This window comes from Staurois parvus, unplaced genomic scaffold (genome assembly GCF_062004578.1).
Source record: "Staurois parvus isolate SC_StPar_1 unplaced genomic scaffold, SC_StPar_1.0 ptg000272l, whole genome shotgun sequence".
Lineage (NCBI taxonomy): Eukaryota > Metazoa > Chordata > Amphibia > Anura > Ranidae > Staurois > Staurois parvus.
In genome coordinates, this window is record NW_028318068.1 from 5,082,235 (window position 1) to 5,101,651 (window position 19,417).

Genomic DNA, 19,417 nt, shown 5'->3' on the forward strand with positions numbered 1-19,417 from the left:
GGCTGAGGCCATCCTACACACCTGACTCTAAGAGTTGGTCTTGAGTGGCATCCGTCCCTTCACTTTACCGGAATTGCTGACTCTTTAAGAGGTTCTGAAAGTTGGGAGGCGGAGTTCATGATCATGTGACAGATGTGATTGGCTGTTGCAGCCATTACATGATTGAAAAGCCCATCCCTGCTCCTGATTGTCAACAGTGATTGGGAACTGTCAGTGATAGCTCGGTTATTGTGCTGAGAGCTACTAATGAGCATGCTCTCAGCGCAGAACAGTGGAACTTGCTGAGACATATATGTGTTAATACGCATCCGCATGCAGTGGTATATGTGCCTCACACTGATAGGAAGAGGTTTAATGTGTCTAAATGCAAGCAGGGTAATTTCTTGAATTTGGCTTGGTATTAGTCTCTTGCACAGGGGTGTACAATAGAGCTCAGTCTGGGAGATGGAGAAGCTGCTCAAAGAGCCAATCAGTTGCTCATGTGCTAACAAGGAGAAGTTGATAGGAGGATAGAGGAGAGTGACTGAGAAAAGAGCTTATCAGGCAGCTGTCTAGTCACAAGCTGGGAGAGGGAAAAGACCTATAACTGAACATTGAAGCCCAACGCCAGGCAAAAAAAAAGCTTTCCAATGTAGTGAGGCTGTCTAGGGAGCAGGAGGAAGGAGATATACTTCCCTGATCCTCCAGTCCTCCCCGCACAAGACCAATACCTGTGGCTCCTGCCTCCCCCCCCCCCCCCCCAGTCTAGTGGTCCTGTGGAGTGTTCATGATGTTATCAAGCCCATAGACCTGCTTTGGTTGTGAGGACCTCTGGAACAGTCCACTGCTCGATTGTGGGGGAGCGCTGTTTGCCTCCGGAGTAGAGATCAGGTCCGTATAAACTTTCTCATTGACCAAGGACAACATGAGCCGTTAACCCTTGCAAATCGGGCACAGTACCCGGAGTTAGGCTTTAACTGCAGCAGATAAAAATCAGATCCTATTAGGTAAGGTTGTACTCCGTGAAGGACCAACATGAAGTTTGGAAGGGTAGAGCTGATCTCGTTTTTTACATAGAAGATCAGGATTTACATATGAACTAAATTGCCTTAGCTGCTGTCAGGTTTTTATTACATCTGTGTTATAATTTGGGAGATTTCTCAGGGCAGAGGGCACAGAGAAAACAAAAATTTTGATATTACTTTTATTGCTTTCCATGCCTTCCTGTCCTGGGGACAACTCCTCCTATTTTTTTTTTGCTGCCTTTGTAAGAAGAGGAAGTAAGGGAAAATCTCCCCAATGGGGTCATAGTCAGGAATATTCGTCTAATAGAAATATTACCACTTTTAACTTTATCCAATACTATAAAAATAAAAAATTTAGGTCCTGTTCAGGGGCGGACTGACAACTCATGGGGCCCCCGGGCAATAGGGGATCATGGAGCCCCTGTGTCCTTGCCCAAACTCAAAAAAGCCTATGAAAAAGGTACCAGGGGCATCTCATGGGACCCCCTACTGACCCTGGGCCCTCGGGCAGTGCCCGAGTTTCCAAATGATCAGTCCGCCCCTGGTCCTGTTCACTCTATGTTGCCTTGATCACACTGCAATGTTGCCTTAAGGTAGGTTCCAGTGCATTGTGGAAAAATACACACAAGCTGCTTATCTGCAATGCATTGGAGCTCACCTGAAGTCACTGTTTTTTTTTTGCTTTGCATTGGAGTGAATGAAATGTTACTTTGACAATTCAATGAAGTAAATAAAGCCCGCACCAATGTTTTCTTATAGACAAGCGGCTTGCATTCAACGAAAATTTCTCAATGGGACCGGTCGTGTTTGGCAGGCAGTGGTTTTGTTTTTGTGTGGGTCGGCATTCATCGTGATTGATGCTGGATTCACATTGGGGAAAATGTTTCTGTTTATATATGTATTTTTAATGAAGGACAGTCAATAATTGTCTTTGTGTTTCTGTTTACTTATGAATTTTTTTGGTCAATGGGTATGGCTACTATGTACCTCATACTCATTCACATAGGTGGGGGACTGGGACCCCTTGTTAAAGGGGACTTTCATATTTCGATAAGTCACCCTCCCCCCGCACCCGCACAACCACCGGGCCAGGGTTGTGGGGGAGAGGCCCTTGTTCTCATCAACATGGGGATCAAGTACTTTGGGGGGAGCCCACATCCTCCTCCAAAGCACCCCCACATGTTGAGGGCATGTGGCCTGGTATGGTTCAGAAAGGGGGCACTCGCTCATCCCCACCTTTTCCTGGCCTGCTGGGCTGCATGCTTTGATAAGGGTCTGGTATGGACCTTGGGGGGACCCCACGCCATTTAAAATGAAAAAAAAAAATTGTCATGGGGTTCCCCTTAAAATCCATACCTGACCTAAGGGTGTGATATGGATTTTGAGGGGAGACCCTACAGCATTTTTGTTTTATTTTGGCTTGGGGTTCCTCTCAAAGTCCATACCAGACCCAATGGGCCTGATAAGGATTGGGGTGGACAGCCAATCTGTTTCTTTTATTTTTTAACCACTTGCCCTCTGGAGGATTTACCCCCCTTCATGAGTAGGCCATTTTTTGCGATACGACGCTGCGTTACTTTAACTGACAATTGCGCGGTCATGCAGCACTACACCCAAATGAAATGTATGTCCTTTTTCCCCCACAAATGGAGCTTTCTTTTGGTGGTATTTACTCGCCTCTACGGTTTCTATTTTGTGCTCTATGAAAAAACAAAGACCGTCAATTTTGAGAAAGAAACATTATTTTTGACTTTTGCTGTTAAACATGTCCAGTAAAAAAATGTTAAAAATCAAATATCATCATAAATTTTGGCCAAAATGTATTCTGCTACATGTCTTTGCTAAAAAAAATAATCCCAATACGTGTAAATTAATTGGTTTACGTGAAAGTTATAGCGTCTACAAATGGAGGTATAGATACTGGAATTTTATTTTATTTTTTTATACTTGTAATGGCGGCGACCAGCGACTTATAGCGGGATTGCTACTGCCATTCTGACACTGGGGGGGGGGAACTGACTAACTGTCACTGGCATCCCCAGTGACACCAATACAGTAATCAGTGCTAATATAAAGTACTGACACTGTACTAATAAAACTGAGCAGGAAGGGGTTAACATCTGGGGCGATGAAAGCGTTAACTGTGTGTTTTGTACTGTGTAAGCACATTGCTATGCAGAGAAATAAAACGCAATGTGCAGGAGCTGACAGGTGAGAGATCTGTGTTGTTTACATATAGGTTTCTCCCTCGTTGGTGATACACGGCGATTGCGGGGGAATTGACAGGTGTGGCCGCCAATGGCGGGTACCCGTGCCCATATATATACATGATTTTGCACAGCCCTGCCACCCTGTAGCAGTATTTCTGCTATAGAGCTGTGGGAAAGTGGTTAATACCAGCACTTATTTTGTTTACATTCTGCTGTCAGTAGGGAATCCTGCTGACAACAGATGGGTCATGGTTGTTAAGGACGTGGTGGCCGCCTGCTCCTTAACAACCAGCTATTCACAAAGAATCTGAATTAAACAAATGAATCTAATGCATTTGCTAATTTCATTATAATTTTTTTTTTTTGATTCACTGACATTTGTTACTATTTCCATTTGGAAACTTGGATACATCTGCATCTTCAAAAATCACATTTTTGTCCGAAAAACAAATCATAACAAAACACACGTCTACTGGTGGCTGTGCCATTTCATATTAGGTTTTAACTTGGTGTCATCTGTAGTAACCACTTTGAGCACTCACCAATAATTTAAAGTTTAAGTAGGATTGCATCTTCTATTTGGACCTTACCGATGAGTGATACACACAATTCTGCCAAACTCCTGGGAACCATGCAAGTCCAACCTTTGGCAGTCATGGAAAGGAACCATAAAACAAGCAAGGTTCATTTGTTAACCATTTTTCTAGAGGCTTTTACAAATTTCTGCTCTTCGTTTGAAAACTCTGCAATGCTTTTCCCCGCAGAATTGAATTTAATATTGTCAACATGATGTTTTTTCCCTTTTCTTTATTTATGCCATATTGGTAAGACGTGCGGCAGAACATGTGCCAGCATTTACAAGAACTCTGAATTGCTTTCGGCATCACTCAGTTTTGCAAATAAATCTCGAAATGCAGTCTACCAGTGCGGTGTTTGAGGTGTATACTACAGACGGGAGGAAGAGTGTTCTCTTATAAATCCTCCATGCGTACATTATTTATTCCCAAAATGATAATCAGTTGATTGTTCAGAAACCAAGACAAAAGGAAAATAAAACATGATAAAGTAGTTTCACTTTGCTGTCGGCTTTGTACCATACGTTCCAACTTTCTTAGAGGGACTTTTTTTTATTGCTGTAAAAAGACACATCTTTTCTCCATAATGCCTTTATTATTTGCGTAGAATATAGCACCTACCAAGGTCACAATGGAACAAAAAAAAAATAACACCTTTATTATTTTACATAGAAAATAGCAATTACCAAGGTCAAAATGGAACAAAAAAAGAAAAACCATCACAAACTGGTAAATGGGCAGCACAGTGGCTAAATGGTTAGCACTTCCACCTGCCAGTACTAGGGTCGTTGGTTCGAACCCCAACCACGGCACCATCTGCCTAGAGTTTGCATGTTCTCCATGTGCCTGTGTGGGTTTCCTCCGGGTACTCTGGTTTCCTCCCACACTCCAAAGACATGCTGGTAGGTTAATTGGATCCTGTCTAAATTGTCCCTAGTATGTGTATGTATGAATGTGTTAGGGACCTTAGATTGTACACCCCTTGAGGGTTAGGGACTGATGTGAATGTACAATATATATGTGTAAAGCGCTGCGTAAAATTGACGGCGCTATATAAGTACCTGAAATAAATAAATAAATAAAATGCATGTTAAATGCCAGCAAAAAACTTGCCCTTTGCAAGAAAAATAAATGGGTTGAGGTAATAGCACTGCTTTTTTCCTTCATACTATGACCAACCAAAGAAAAGGAGAGTTAGATCATTTTATGTAACACATAGGTGGTGCACTTTCATAGGTTTTTGACCATTGTAATATGGAGCTCACAGTTACTAATAGTTGATAGGGTCAATGAGCAAAAAATTTGATAGTCACCAATAAACTATCATTAAATGCTCAGTAGCATTAAGTTAGTGGCTTGGCCTTGATTAGGCTATTCCTATCTTATACACATTTATAAATGAGGCTTAGTGTAATTAAAGCCTCCATGGAGTCGTTTCATAGCTAGTTTAGCCCACAGTATGGCTGCCTTAATGTGAACAAGGACTTTGCCCATTCAGTACAATGCAGCAAATTCACTTGATAACTGCCCCCAGGCAACACTGCTGGTACCCACTTAGTTGTTCTCTCCACCACCAAGTAAGATGCAATATCTGATGCTACCCAGGTACAGGAGAAAATGTATTCCTTTCCTGTTTTTCCAAGCAGTTAATTGCAAGGTCTGAGCATTGGAGTCAGGAAATGGTCTACTCATGTGTAAACTCTGACCATACGTAAGCCACCACCAAACACAAAGCCTTTTATTTGGCTTCATTGGGTGAACCGGTAGTGTTGGGGAAGCACAGAATATCTAATATTAAAACTTTTCTTTTTATACAGTTTGAATGCAATAGAAGTCTAGGATGCATCACTAGAGGGATCACCAGCAGGAGGAAGAAGGCCCCCAATTCCTCTTTATAGATCTTTAGTTATCCCTCCATATAGATCTTTAGAAGGGTCACCTGCAGGAGAAATAATGCCTTGTACCCCCTATATAGATCTTTAGTTATCACTAGAGAGATCACCAGCAAGAGGAAGGAGGTCCTGATTCACCTATATAGATCTTTAGTTATCACTGGAGGGATCACCAGCAGGAGGAAGGAGATCCTGATTACCATATTAGTCCTGATTTACCATATTCTTTAGTTATCACTAGAGGGAATACCAACAGGAGGAAACAGGCCTGTTTCACCTATATAGATCTTTAGTTTTCACTAAAAAAATCACCAGCAGGAGGACGGAGATCTCAATTCTTCTATATGGATATTTAACTATCACTAGAGGCATCACCAACAGTAGGAAGAATGTCCTGCATCCCCTATATAGATCTTAAGCCTGGGTTCACACTATGTGGTGTGGGACATCGCATGTAATTCGCACAGGAATTGCACCACATTCCTGTGCCAATTACATGCAAATGTCTGTGTGGTGCGATTTGAGCCATACATTTTGTATGCCTCAAATCACATTGCATCCGCACCAAAAAGATGCAGGACCCTTTTTTAAATCATCATCTGAATCGCATCGCATGGGTGTTCTCACCCATGCAATGCGACTTATGGCAATCGCATTGCGTTTTGCAATCTGTTTCAGGGTGTCATTAATTTATCAATGACATCGGCACCAGATCGCATGTTCGTAATGTGATTGCAGTGCGGTGCGGGAAACGCACATGATTTGCAGCGTTTTCCGCTGCACATTGGTGTGAACCCGGGCTTAGTGCTCATTAGAGGGGTCACCAGCAGGAGGAAGAAGGTCCTGATTCCCCTATACAGATCTTTAGTTAGACCTCATTTAGAATACTGTGTGCAGTTCTGGAGAGCTCACATACAAAAAAGATATTGATAAGAGATGGGCAACAAAAATGATGAAAGGTCTGAGGGATAAAACATGTCAGGAACTTAATATGCACATTCTTGAGTGATGGGAGAAAATGAAAACTTTATTTATAATGTGAATAAGGTACAGGAGGGTAGTATTTTAATTTTGAAGCTAAGATCAAGATCCGTGACCTCAAATTAGCAGTAGGAAACCTAAAAAGTTATGGAAAAAGCGGTTGATGCTTGGAATAGTCTTTCAGCAGAGGAAGTGCGTCAGTCAACATTAAGTGGTTTCAAAAATGCTTAGGATAAACAAATCTCTGTAAACAGACATAAAAGTAAAAAAAAAATAAAAACAAAAACTGGGCAGACTTGATGGACCACTTGGTCTTTTTCTGCTATCACCCATCTATGTTTTGTTTATGGATAGAGAAGAAAGGGGTTAAACCCCCTCTAAGTTTATTTTTGTCTGTGTTCTCCTTGGGGAAATGTCCTGGTGACCATTTTCATTGGGACCAAAAATGAGTGAAAATCAAACATTTTCCTTTGTCACCAGAACAGAAGAAGACTTTTTTGTGTGTTCTTCCAATGGAGGCACATACAGTATTCTGGTACCAACAGCCTCAGAGGAGATTTCCCTCACTTTGGAAACATTTCTTCTCACTTCCTCATGTCTATGGGACAGGAAATGAAGGGACATCTTCCCAATGGAACATCATCAAAAAAAGAAAGGAAAAACGAAATCCTTACCTACAGTATTCACAATGACATAAATTGTTTTAGATATATTTTAGGTGACCCTTGAACCTGATGTACAAGATCACTCAATATTGTTGTGTACAAGCAGTGCATTCTGGGACTTGTACTTCCTCAGTAGTTTAAGGGCTGTAAGCTGTCTGTGCTGCTTCTAAAGTCTTGTTGTGGGAGATATAACAGGAAACAATGTAATTGGGGCTCTGAAGCTCTTAAATGTCACGTCATAGGCTTGTATAATAATAGGTCATGGCAGTGATTCTCCTGTAACTCAGAAAACATTACTGAACTGGAAGTCCACTTGCTGTGCTCCTTTATAGGTGCCTTATTGTTAGAGGTCTGTCTGCCAGGTTTGATAAAATTTCTTCTCCTGTAAAGGTCACAGGAATTGCAGGTTTTAACCTTTCATTGAAAATGGTGGAAACAAATTATTTTCTTATGTTATGGTTTATGCTAGCAGAAGCGGCAAGTTAACACACAGATTTCAGCCTTCCAAAACAGAATAAAGCAGTTAAAGGGGATTTTAAGTTTCAGTCTAGTAATGGCGCACTTTTTTTGGGTAGAGCTTGGCAGGGAGAAACAGTATCCAGATTCTTACATACACTCATTGGCCTCTTTATTAGGTATACCTGTTCAATTGCTTGGTAACATATATTGCTAATCATCCAATCACATGGCAGCAACTTTAGGCATCTAGACATGGTGAAGACGACTTTCTGAAGTTCAAACTGAGCATCAGAATGAGAAAGAAATGGGATTTAAAGCGGAGCTCCACCCAAAAGGGGAAGTTCTGCTTTAAGCCTTTGTCCCCCGCTCCCCATTAAGGATTGGCACCTTTGGGGAGCGGGTACCCAAATTTGACAGGTACCCGCTCCCACTTCCGCTGCGATCACCTAGGCAATCGGAAGCAAAAGCCGTTCTACCCCCCTCCCTCCCCGTAGTCTTGTGGGACACGTGACAGGTCCCATAAGACTTCGGGACCATTCACAAAGCGGAGCGCAAACTGTCACAGCTGGGTGCCCACACTGAAGATGCCAGCGCCAGGGAGAGAAGACGAGGGACAGGTAAGTGGCTGTATTTTAACAGTCAGCAGCTACAGTTTTTGTAGCTGCTGACTTTTATTTTTTTTTCTAGGTGGCACTCCGCTTTAAGTGACTTCGAACGTGGCATGGTTGTTGGTGCCAGACAGGCTGGTCTGAGCATCTCAAAAACTGCTGATCTACTGTGATATTCAAGCACAACCATCTCTAGGGTTTACAAAGGAAGGTCCAAAAAAAGAAAAACTATCCAGTGAGCTGCAGTTGTGTGGACAAAAATGACTTGTTGATGTCAGAGGGCAGAGGAGAATGGGCAGACTGATTTGAGATGATACAAAGGCAACAGCAACTCAAATAACCACTCATTACAACCAAGGTATGCAGAATACCATCTTTGAATGCACAACACGTCGAACCTTGAAGTAGATGGCAACCGCAAGAGAAGACCACACCAGGTGCCACTCTTGTCAGCTAAGAACCGGAAACGGGGGCTACAACTCACACAGGCTCACCAAAATTGAACAATAGAAGATTGGAAAAATGTCGCCTGGTCTGATGAGTCTCGATTTAGGCTGCTACATTCAGATGGTAGGGTCAGAATTTAGCATAAATAACTTAAAAGCTTGGATCTATCCTGCCTTGTATCAATGATTCAGGCTGGCAGTGGTGGTGTAATGGTGTGGGAGATATTTTCTTGGCGCACTTTAAGCCTCTTAGTACCAACTGAGCATTGTTTCAACGTCAAGGACTACCTGAAAATTGTTGCTGACCATATCCATCCCTTTATGACTCCAGTGTCCCCATCTTCTGATGGCTCCTTCCAGCAGGATAATGCACCATGTCACAAAGCTCAGATCATCTCAAACTGGTTTCTTGAACATGCCAATGAGTTTACTGGACTCCAATGGCCTCCACAGTCACCAGATCTCAATCCAATAGAGCACCTTTGGGATGTGGGAGAACGGGAGATTTGCATCATAAATGTGCAGCCGACAAATCTGCAGCTACTGCGTGATGCTATCATGTCAATATGGACCACAATCTCTGAGGAATGTTTCCAAAACCTTCTTGAATCTATGCCATGAAGAATTAAGGCAGTTCTAAAGGCAAAAGGGGGTCCAACCCAGTACTAGCAAGGTGTATCTAATAAAATGGCCGGTGAGTGTATATTGCTTAAAGATTCTGAATACAAAAAATCTCCACCTGGTTTCCCAAGTAACCTAACTTACCGTAAGCAAAGTAATGGAGTCTTACTGTCTTGGCTGCTTCTTTTGGATTGGCCCTTTAACATTTCTTGCTTGCAATCTTTCTATGTAGTGATACAAAACTTGCATTTATAGATTTTGTCCTTGCAAAGGCAAAACATAGGTTTAATCAATTAGAGTGCTGTCACTTTGAACAGGCTGAATAAGGGAGGGTTCGACAGGTGTTCACATCATTTACAAGTTGATGCCCTTTGAACTTAGCCTTATGTCTACAAGGAGGATTTGAGTTTGTGCAGACTTCTTTGTGTTCAAGGGATCCCAGGAAAAAATACCCATCTAAGTGGGAAGTCTTTATGGGGCAAAACCAATAAAATTTTAATTCAAGCTTGAACAGTTCTCCATCCAGACTTGACGGAGGGATTAGTTAACAGTGGCTTCTCCAATGATCCAAGCCCCAAAAAAAGACATGGACTGTACAACATTGGTTTTTATTAGCCACAGCAGCATTTTCTGTTTAGTAACAAGTAACCATTCCCTAAACAACAGAAAACAAATAACTAACATAAATAACATAATATTTGGGAAGTGTTACTGGGAGGGGTCTGTGAGTGACTAACATTAAGATATTACTAAGATCCACCCTGTCACCATGTTTACCCCACTGACTCATGGATAAGGCCAAATTGTGAGCAAGCCCTCAACAGAATTACTAACAACCAGCCAAGGAATGCTGGTTGGGTTACTTCACCAGAAGAACATCTAAGGGTTATTGGTTGGGTTACATCACCAGATGAGATTGTATCAATTCCAGTTATTTCACACACTCCCGAAAGCCCAAAAACTGCAATGACTACCATCTGATTCTGTTTCTAACATTAACTGAGGGTAGGTATGTGGGACAATTTCTCCTTCATACCTTTGTGGATTGACTTCCCCACCAGCACAACAGTTCTTACCTCCCCAGTTCCTTTTTACTATCTGACCATTGATCACCAATCATGTAAGGCCTTGCACTCCAATACCACCACCTTGCAAACTTTTTTGCATGTACTCAAGCAATAATTTATTTGGTTTACTTTTTTGTATGCATCCATCTGAATGAAACATGAATTGGGAACAAAAGTCATGCTGGCATCTACCCATAGCTTGGAGTTGGCTCATGCAGTCACCTGCAAGATCTGCTAGTCCACAGTTGATTATACATTTGGGGATTTGATTGGTCAAGGCTGTCAAATCAAGCCTGATATTTGCCCCCTAAACACCTGCAGTATTAATTATATGTCCAATTCTACAGTTGTGATATTTACACAATTCTAACTAAAACAAATATATATCCATTCCCTTCTTAAAAGTAGTTATCAGAAAACTTAACTTCATGCATCAACCTGTCAAATCCTACATGGTGTGAATTTTCCGCAGTTGGCCGTATCATGCATCAGTATTTTTTGTGTATTGGCACCGTATGGCAATTTTTTGTTTTCATTTCCTCCTTATTTGAACTTCACTGACACCTTTTATCAGAACATATTAGTAGCTTTTAATGGTCCCATTGTTTATTGTTCAAGCAAGACTGGAGAAACCACTTAGTGCACTGGCCCATAACACTGCTCAGGGATAAAAAGCCAACATTGGGTCTCTATTGCAAGAACGAATGCAACCAATTATAGCTAGCCTGCACTAGAGAATATACATTGCCTGATGTCTTGACCTCAGTGGTGTCTGAGTGGCCTTCCCTAGAGATTTTTGTCATTAAGACCACTCTGCAGTGCATGAAGGCTCTGCAGTAACTATACATCACAGGATATTGAAGGAAAATGATGGCTGACAGTAAGGTTAAGAACTTTAAACAAACTCTGCAGTACACCATGAACGAAAAACCACAAGAAGAAAATTACACAATAGGCATGATTAAAGTGATCCTTTCAGTCTGACTTAATAGGAGTCAGAGCAAGCAGGTTATTTTTTATCTTAGAATTTTGCAGTTTTCATTTCTGAGTCAATCATGAAACTCTACACTTGGGGAAAAAAAAACACCAGACCATTTATAGAAACACCTGGATTTTAAAAAGTGTCATTACTGATTCATTATTGTTTTTGTTCTGTAGATATTGAGACAGGCTATATCTGTAATGTCCATAAAAAGGCCGCTAAATGTTAGGGTCTACACAACTAAATTCATAATGCATGTAAGCAGCATTGTAGCTGTGCAAAGTTCTTGGCCAGTACGTCACAAAAGGATAAAAGCTTAATTGCAGTAAACCTTGGGGCAGTGTTTAGAATGGCTGAAATTTTACCTCAAACTCTGTGTGGACTTCTGGTAAAACCTCCCTCAGTTTTCTGCTGAGAAACGCTACAGGTTCTGCATTCCAAGTATTTAACCCTTGGGGAATATTTCACCAAAACTGAAATTCCTTATGCAGAGGATGTCTAAAATTTGACTTGTATTGTCAGGACCTGGATCATCTGCTGGTGACACTGTCCTTCCCAGAGTGGGAGATTGTAATTCTGGCGTCCACCAGCAGTTTCCAGTAATTGGTCTCCACCTGATGCTGGCTGCTGGGAGGGAATTTAGTCTACTAGTACCTCTCGTGTCAGTGTTTTTATTTTTTTGCAGATGCTGCTAGCCGTTTATCCTTTTCCTGCTCTTGATCATGCTCTTTGCGTTGTACCTATACCCTGAATCCAGCTGCCTTGTTCTTGCTCCTCCTTGTTCCTGATCCCAGTTTTTGCTCCCCCTTCCTTTATGTTCTCTGCACCTCAAGTTTTACCCTTCTTTTCTGTGTTTCCCATTTATATACAATATTATTATTATACAGGATTTATATATTGCCAACAGTTTGCTCAGCACTTTACAATATAACGGGAGACAATACAGCAACAATAAAGTTCAATACAAGAGGGATAGGAGGGCCTGATCCTTGGAGCTTTCAATCTTGGAACCTATCTGAGCTCCTTATGTAGCTGATAATAGAGCGTATGTGATCACTTATAAAAAAGGGAAAAAAAGCTATATATCATTTTTTTTTAATATCTATACACCAGTGGTCTCAAAACTTTGGCTATCTATACACCAGTGGTCTCAAAACTGTGGCCCAGGGGCTGGATGTGGCCATTTGCTTGTCTTTATCTTGCTCATGGGGCACCATTCCACCAGCTGATACTAATGATGGGGCACCATTCCACCAACTGACACTAATGATGGGGCACCATTTAACCAACTGACACTAAGGATGGGCCACCATTCCACCAACTGATAGCAATGATGGGCCACCATTCCACCAACTGCTAGCAATGATAGGCAACCATTCCAGCAATCCTGATCCTTGGAGCTTACAATCTATTGTATATAGTTAGTTCGCTAGTTAAGCTTTCTTTCTTTGCTTAGTTAGGTATTTTGTCGCTAGGTTTTGGTTCACTTACATCTTTATGTTTGCTGTTTGCTGGTGTTTGGATGAATTTTGGTTTTAATGGAAATAAATCTTACTTAAAGCATACACACTCTGGTTTCAGTTTCCTAAGTGTACCCACGCAGATCTGGCCATCCCTGCTGCTGATTCCTTACATGTATCTTAGTGCAGAATTCTAGGTGGATCGGTGAGCCAATCACACAAGCAGGAAAGGACATTTTAGGGGCATGCTGTACACCAACGGGCCTCCAGGTTACCATATTGCACTGAATTTTAAAATTACAGCCGTTGCATATTTAATAGGAAAGGTAATTTTCAATAACGTTAATGTACAGAATGGCCTGTATAGCAATTGTAAATGTTATATTATATTTATTTTTTTTGCTATATTGTTTCCATGAAAGTGGAGTTACCCTTTAAATGGGCCCTTAATACTCTTTCAAGCTTGTGCAGAGGACACAATTACAAAAGTGCAGAACACAGAGAAGTGCTCTGTTGTCAGTAGCTCCTTTCTGCTAGTAGATAAAATTTAACCTGCCGTACTTTATAACACTCGAAGGACAGTTTGGCTCTATGCAGAGAAAGTTTCCTCAGTGTTTATCACAGTCAATGAAGTCTGATGCTAAGATTTACGTCTAGGGTCTGCTTGGCTCGTTCTTTATATTCTGTAGAGTACGGTCTGTCACTGCTGTTGTTTCTGAATAAGTCGAGGGGAACAATGACAAACTGTTGGCCTTGAAGAACATTTGTAGTTCATCTATTTTCATTGTGAAAAAAGAACATGTTTGATTTATAAAGGGAATCTGAGGATGCTCAATATTTGTCGCTTCTTCTGGACTTTACCCAGTAACCTTGAAGTAAAATATATTGTAATATACTAGATAAAGAAAACATTATAGGCTTGTTGGCCTTAGTGAGGCACAGCCAAGATCTGCACTCATGACCAGGTCTTGATTTTAGCTCCATGACCCCACCTTAGGCTCCTTTAAAAGGATTTGTAAAGGTTTTTAATCAGTTCTCGTTTTCTTTTTTTTTTAAGCTGAGCTTTGGGGAAAACAAAAAGTGCATTTTGCCCCTGCCCAAGGGTTAAATGTTAATTTATGCTCATTTATGACCCCTTCCTTACCATATACTCCCTTCCACAGGTTTCCTCCTTGCTGCCAGACTGGTCCCCGCAGCGTCCTATCCTCTATGTTCCAGCAGTCACATGCCCTCTGATTTTATTAATTATAATGCAGGGACGATGCATTGGTTATGAGGTGACAGACGGATAGTCCACAAGCTGGAGCATAGGGGAGTGGAGGATAATGCTGGCTGCTAAAGGACAATCCAAAAGGAAGAGCATAGGAAAGTAGAGAAGAGCACCTGTTGCCAAGTGAGTAGGGATCATGTAAGTAAAACAGTTTTCTACAGTCCCCGAGACCTAAATGAGTATATAAATTTTGCAGTTTTGGGGAACCTTCACTGCAAGGGAGAACTTTTATTTTCCCTGGAGACAGCTTTTAAGCATATCTAATGACACTATATATATATATATATATATATATATATATATATTGTGGGAACTCGCATCAAGTGGTAGAGCTTTTTTAAAGCACACAGCAACTTTTGTTTTTAAGGACTGTTTTATCCCACTTTTATTTAAAGCAAACAATTTCCCTCACAGGGGTTTTCAGCATGTCATTCTTCCAAAACCGACTTTTAGTCTCTTGGCTTATACATACAATCCTCCTCTGGCCTTCCACTTCAGGCTTACGTCTGTCTCCTACAGACTCTTTTCCAAATGGCTGTTTCGCACACAGCTGGCCACTAGCACACAGCTACTCTGGCTTCCACCTCTCCCAGGTGAAGCCCTCCTGACTCCAAGGCAGTGACCTCCTGTCTGCCAGGGTGGAGCCCAGAACCCTGGTCCTGACTCTAGAAGAGAGCCATGCACACCTGACCAATCAGTATCCTGGCTATTCCCAAAACCTGGTCCCAGGATTGGAGATTTCATCCCTCCCAAATCACTTTGAAATCTCCAGGCTTCAGGTCCCAAAATGGACTTTACAAAGATATGAGGAAAGTGAAAAGCCACTTTCCTCTGCATCAAACCAGTACCCTGGAGCCCCTCAACCTGCCTTGTTGAGAATCCCAGGTAAAATATCCTCTTTATATCGTGGCAGATTGCCACACTGTCACTATATATATATATATATATATATATATATATATATATATATATATATATATATTATTGGGACACCTGCCTTTACGCGCACATGAACTTTAATGGCATACCGGTCTTAGTCCATAGGGTTCAATATTGAGTTGGCCCACCCTTTACAGCTATAACAGCTTCAACTGTTCTGGGAAGGCTGTCCACAAGGTTTAGGAGGGTGTCTACGGGAATGTTTGACCATTCTTCAAGAAGCGCATATGTGAGGTCAGGCACTGATGTCGGGGGAGGAGGCCTGGCTCTCAGTCTCCGCTCTAATTCATCCCAAAGATGTTCTTTCAGGTTGAGGTCAGGACTCTGTGCAGGCTAGTTAAGTTTCTCCACCCAAAACTCATGCATCCATGTCTTTACGGACCTTGCTTTCTGCACTGGTGCGTAGTCATGTTGGAACAAGAAGGGGCCATCTACAAGCTGTTCCCACAACGTTTTGATCATGAAACTGTCGAAAATGTATTGGTATGCTGACACCTTAAGAGTTCCCATCACTGAAACTAAGGGGCCAAGCCCAACCCCTGAAAAATAACTCCACACCATAATCCCCCCTCCACCAAACTTTATAGTTGGCACAGTGCAATCAGGCAAGTACCATTCTCCTAGCAACCACCAAACCCAGACACGTCCATCGGATTGCCAGACAGAGAAGCGTAATTTGTCACTCCAGATAACATGTCTCCACTACTCTAGAGTCCAGTGGTGGCATGCTTTACACCACTGCATTTGACACTTTGTGTTGCACTTGGTAATGTAAGGCTCAAAAGCAGCTGCTTGGCGATGGATACCCATTCCATGAAGCTTTCTATGCACTGTTGTGCTAATCTGTAGGCCACATGAAGTTAGGAGGTCTTTAGCTATTGACTCTTCAGACAGTTGGCAGCTTATGCGCACTGTGCGCTTCAGCATGCGCTTACCCCGCTAAATTTACGTGGCCTACCACTTTGTGGCTGAGTTGCTGTTGTGCCCAGTTGCTTCCACTTCGTTACAGTTGACTGTGGAATATTTAGTAGCAAGAAAATTTCACGGATGGACTTATTGCACAGGTGGCAACCTATCATGGTACCACAATTGAATTCACTGAGCTCCTGAGAGCAACCCATTCTTTCACAAATGTCTACAATCTACAATCAAGAGAAGACTTCACAAGAGCAAATACACAGGGTTCACCACAAGGTGCAAACAATTCATAAGCCTGAAGAATAGAAAAGCCAGATTAGACTTTGCCAAAAACATCTAAAAAAGTCAGACCAGTTCTGGAAAAGCATTCTTTGTACTTGATATTTATATTCATCCCCTTGATTTAAAGCTGAAAGTCCGCACTTTAAATTAATTTGGATTGTTTTGTTTTAACTTATTCTGTTGGCATACAGAGTCAAAAGTATGACAATTGTGTCTGTACCCAAATATATATGGACCTAACTGTATACCCTGACTATTATATAATGCCACTTTTAAAGATTAGTGAAAAAAAGTTTACATTACCTCTCATTTTTGGCGAATGTTTGGAGATTTTGGATACATTTTGACATTTTGGTTAAATAAATTAAAGCCAAATGGAAAATATCAAATAAGGATTTTTGTTTGGCCATTTTCAACTGATTTTAAATAGTTCCTGAGAGTTATTGAAACTCATTTCCTGCACCTGTTTTTGTGCCAAAGAATAGCCACTTATTAAGCCTTTATTTTTTAATATAATTTTATTTTATAGAAAAATATGAACTCTAAAGGATATAAACCAAACTATGTACATACCCCCTGCCCCACCAATATCTTCTAAATAGAAAAAAAAAATTAAAAAAAACTATTTTGTTTCCTTAGCAGCTCAATTTTACTACAAATAACTCCTTTTGTCCCAAGCAATATTAAAAAAGCAACAATGGTAGACACCTATTGATGTAGTTTTTAATCATAGAACAACAAAGTAATATTTATATGTGTTTAGTCTCAATATCTTATAATGTATATTCAATTTGTTCCATCTGTCATGAATTGATAGCTTTTTGTTTTCATACAGATCCAGTCACAATGATAATGTGATGTTTAAGTACCAGATGCTTCTTGAAAATTAAAAAACTAAATTGCACAAACAAATACAGAAAGATAATGGAATTCACAGATGCACATTGTTATTGTATGTGTGTCAGAATAGCTATTTGTGCCTAATTGCAATCTGAAATTACTCTGAGAAAATGATCTTATAGATAACTTTTTTTTTTCAACCGTCAAACTAATTTATGAAAGAAAAAAGGTGAACTGTATCTATGAAATTCCTAAAGGGTTTTCCTACAGAAGATCTCTTACTAGTCCCTTTAGAATTCAGGCTTCCAAATTACACAGAGGCTAATATTGCACATTTACTGAATCCACATTCATTGCCAAGCCACTGGTCATGTGAACAGGTATGGGGAGGAGATTAATTTTTCACAATTAAAAGATTTGGTTCAACAATGATCTTGAGCAGGTTTGGAGGCACACCAAGTGTAGAGGTACATCACAACAGAGGTTGGATTTCAAGAAGTTTATTTGGAAACTAGGTTCAAAGTCGAACCTGTGAACCACATTTCTCAATAAACGTCTTGAAATACAACCTCTGTTATGATGTGACCTCTACAATTGGCACAGCTCTAAAAAAAATCTTTCCACGAAGCACCTCTCAGTCACTTCCAGAAAGGCAGCTGCCAAAGACCTATACCAGTCTCACTTGACACCATACCCCATCAACCAGGGAACTCTCTGGAGGACACATTGACCATGTGTTCCTTCATTTTAGATCCAACCAAAGTAATTGGTTTAACAATGATGGCATTAAAGATGTTATATTAACCTATCCTCCAGCTTCTGTTGTGCAAGGGGTGATGTCATCATACTCTGACGAGATCCTAAGGAATGCTACTTCTAATCCCGTGAGAAGATGCTGCAGTATAATGCTGGGAACATAATTTCGTCAAGAGTTGGGCCATTCATCCAGGATCTCACCGGAAGAAGAATGTCATCACTCTTGACATCATTGGTGGACCCCATCATCGTACTTCAGTTCCCTGATACTTCTTTCTGCTTTTGCAAATGAAAGAAAGAATACCTGGAACTTCTAGTTATGGAGCAACATGTGACGTATTTTCTTCCCAATCATGTGTTAGAGCTTGTACCTTGTGATTGCCCACTCAAGCATCCAGTGTTGTCACATGGAAATTAAAAGAGCATCTTTGGCCATAGGTAAGCTCTAATTCCCAGTTATGAGGTTATAAGGAGCTTCTTCTCTTCCTTCCTTAAAGCAGAATGGAGTTGTGGGGGTATGAAGGAATGGTGAATTTGTGCAGACAGTAATAAAACAAAAACATTTACACTTACTGTATCCCAAAAAAGTACCTTTTGCCTTGAGATTTACGGTAGATGTAACCCTTAACTCAGTGCTGCTGAGCCTCTCTGCAGAAACTTTCTGTCCACATGCACTCCAATGATCACTGCATGGCATTTCACAGGGCAGGTTTTCCAATGGTGCATTGAAGCAGCTATCTGAAGCCCATCTAAAACCTACTTGAGAGGGTGACAACACAGGAGCATTTGACTCCCTCTGAGGAAGTGTAAGCACACGAAACGCGTTAGTGAGGTGCCTCTGACCATTGTACATATACCGCAAGGCCATCCTGATTGACACCTGGTGGCCATATCGGATCCGGATGTAAGTTTGTTTTTTAATCTGTGTATGCTGGAATTTTGTGAATTAAAGACCTACTGCACTATTGGAAGCTTTCTCTGGGCTCATCATTTCCATGAGAGCCCACTTTTGAAGGTTCCCGATGACCTGGATTGGTGTGTGACCTCTCCCTCCCCCCCTGGTGACTGGCATGGTGGAAGTTTAAAGAGTACACCTAGATTGATGACACCTAGTGGCCTACATGCTGATGACATCTTCATGGTATTACAAGTCCAGAGCACCAGGAGCAGGTCTTAATTGCTCCACGTGCAGTTAATGCGCTTTCTGGTTAGTGCAATGTTTGTATACTTTCAAGAGCACAAGAGTCACGGTTATCCCTCTATTGCGAATTTATGAACATTTGCACATAATCACTTTGCTGTACCACCAGGGGCGGACTGACCATAAGGAAACTCGGACACTGCCCGAGGGCCCGGGGTCAATAGGGGGCCCCATGAGATGCCCCTGGTACCTTTTTCATAGGTTTTTTTGAGTTTGGGCAAGGACACAGGGGCCCCATGAT

At 41.3% G+C, this 19,417-nt stretch overlaps 1 protein-coding gene across 2 annotated transcripts in view; it reads left to right on the forward strand.

The window, feature by feature from the left end:
• Positions 1-19,417, forward strand: part of DCC (DCC netrin 1 receptor) — a 1,041,949-nt gene that overhangs the window by 557,563 nt on the left and 464,969 nt on the right. The gene's annotated exons all lie outside the window — the stretch shown is intronic.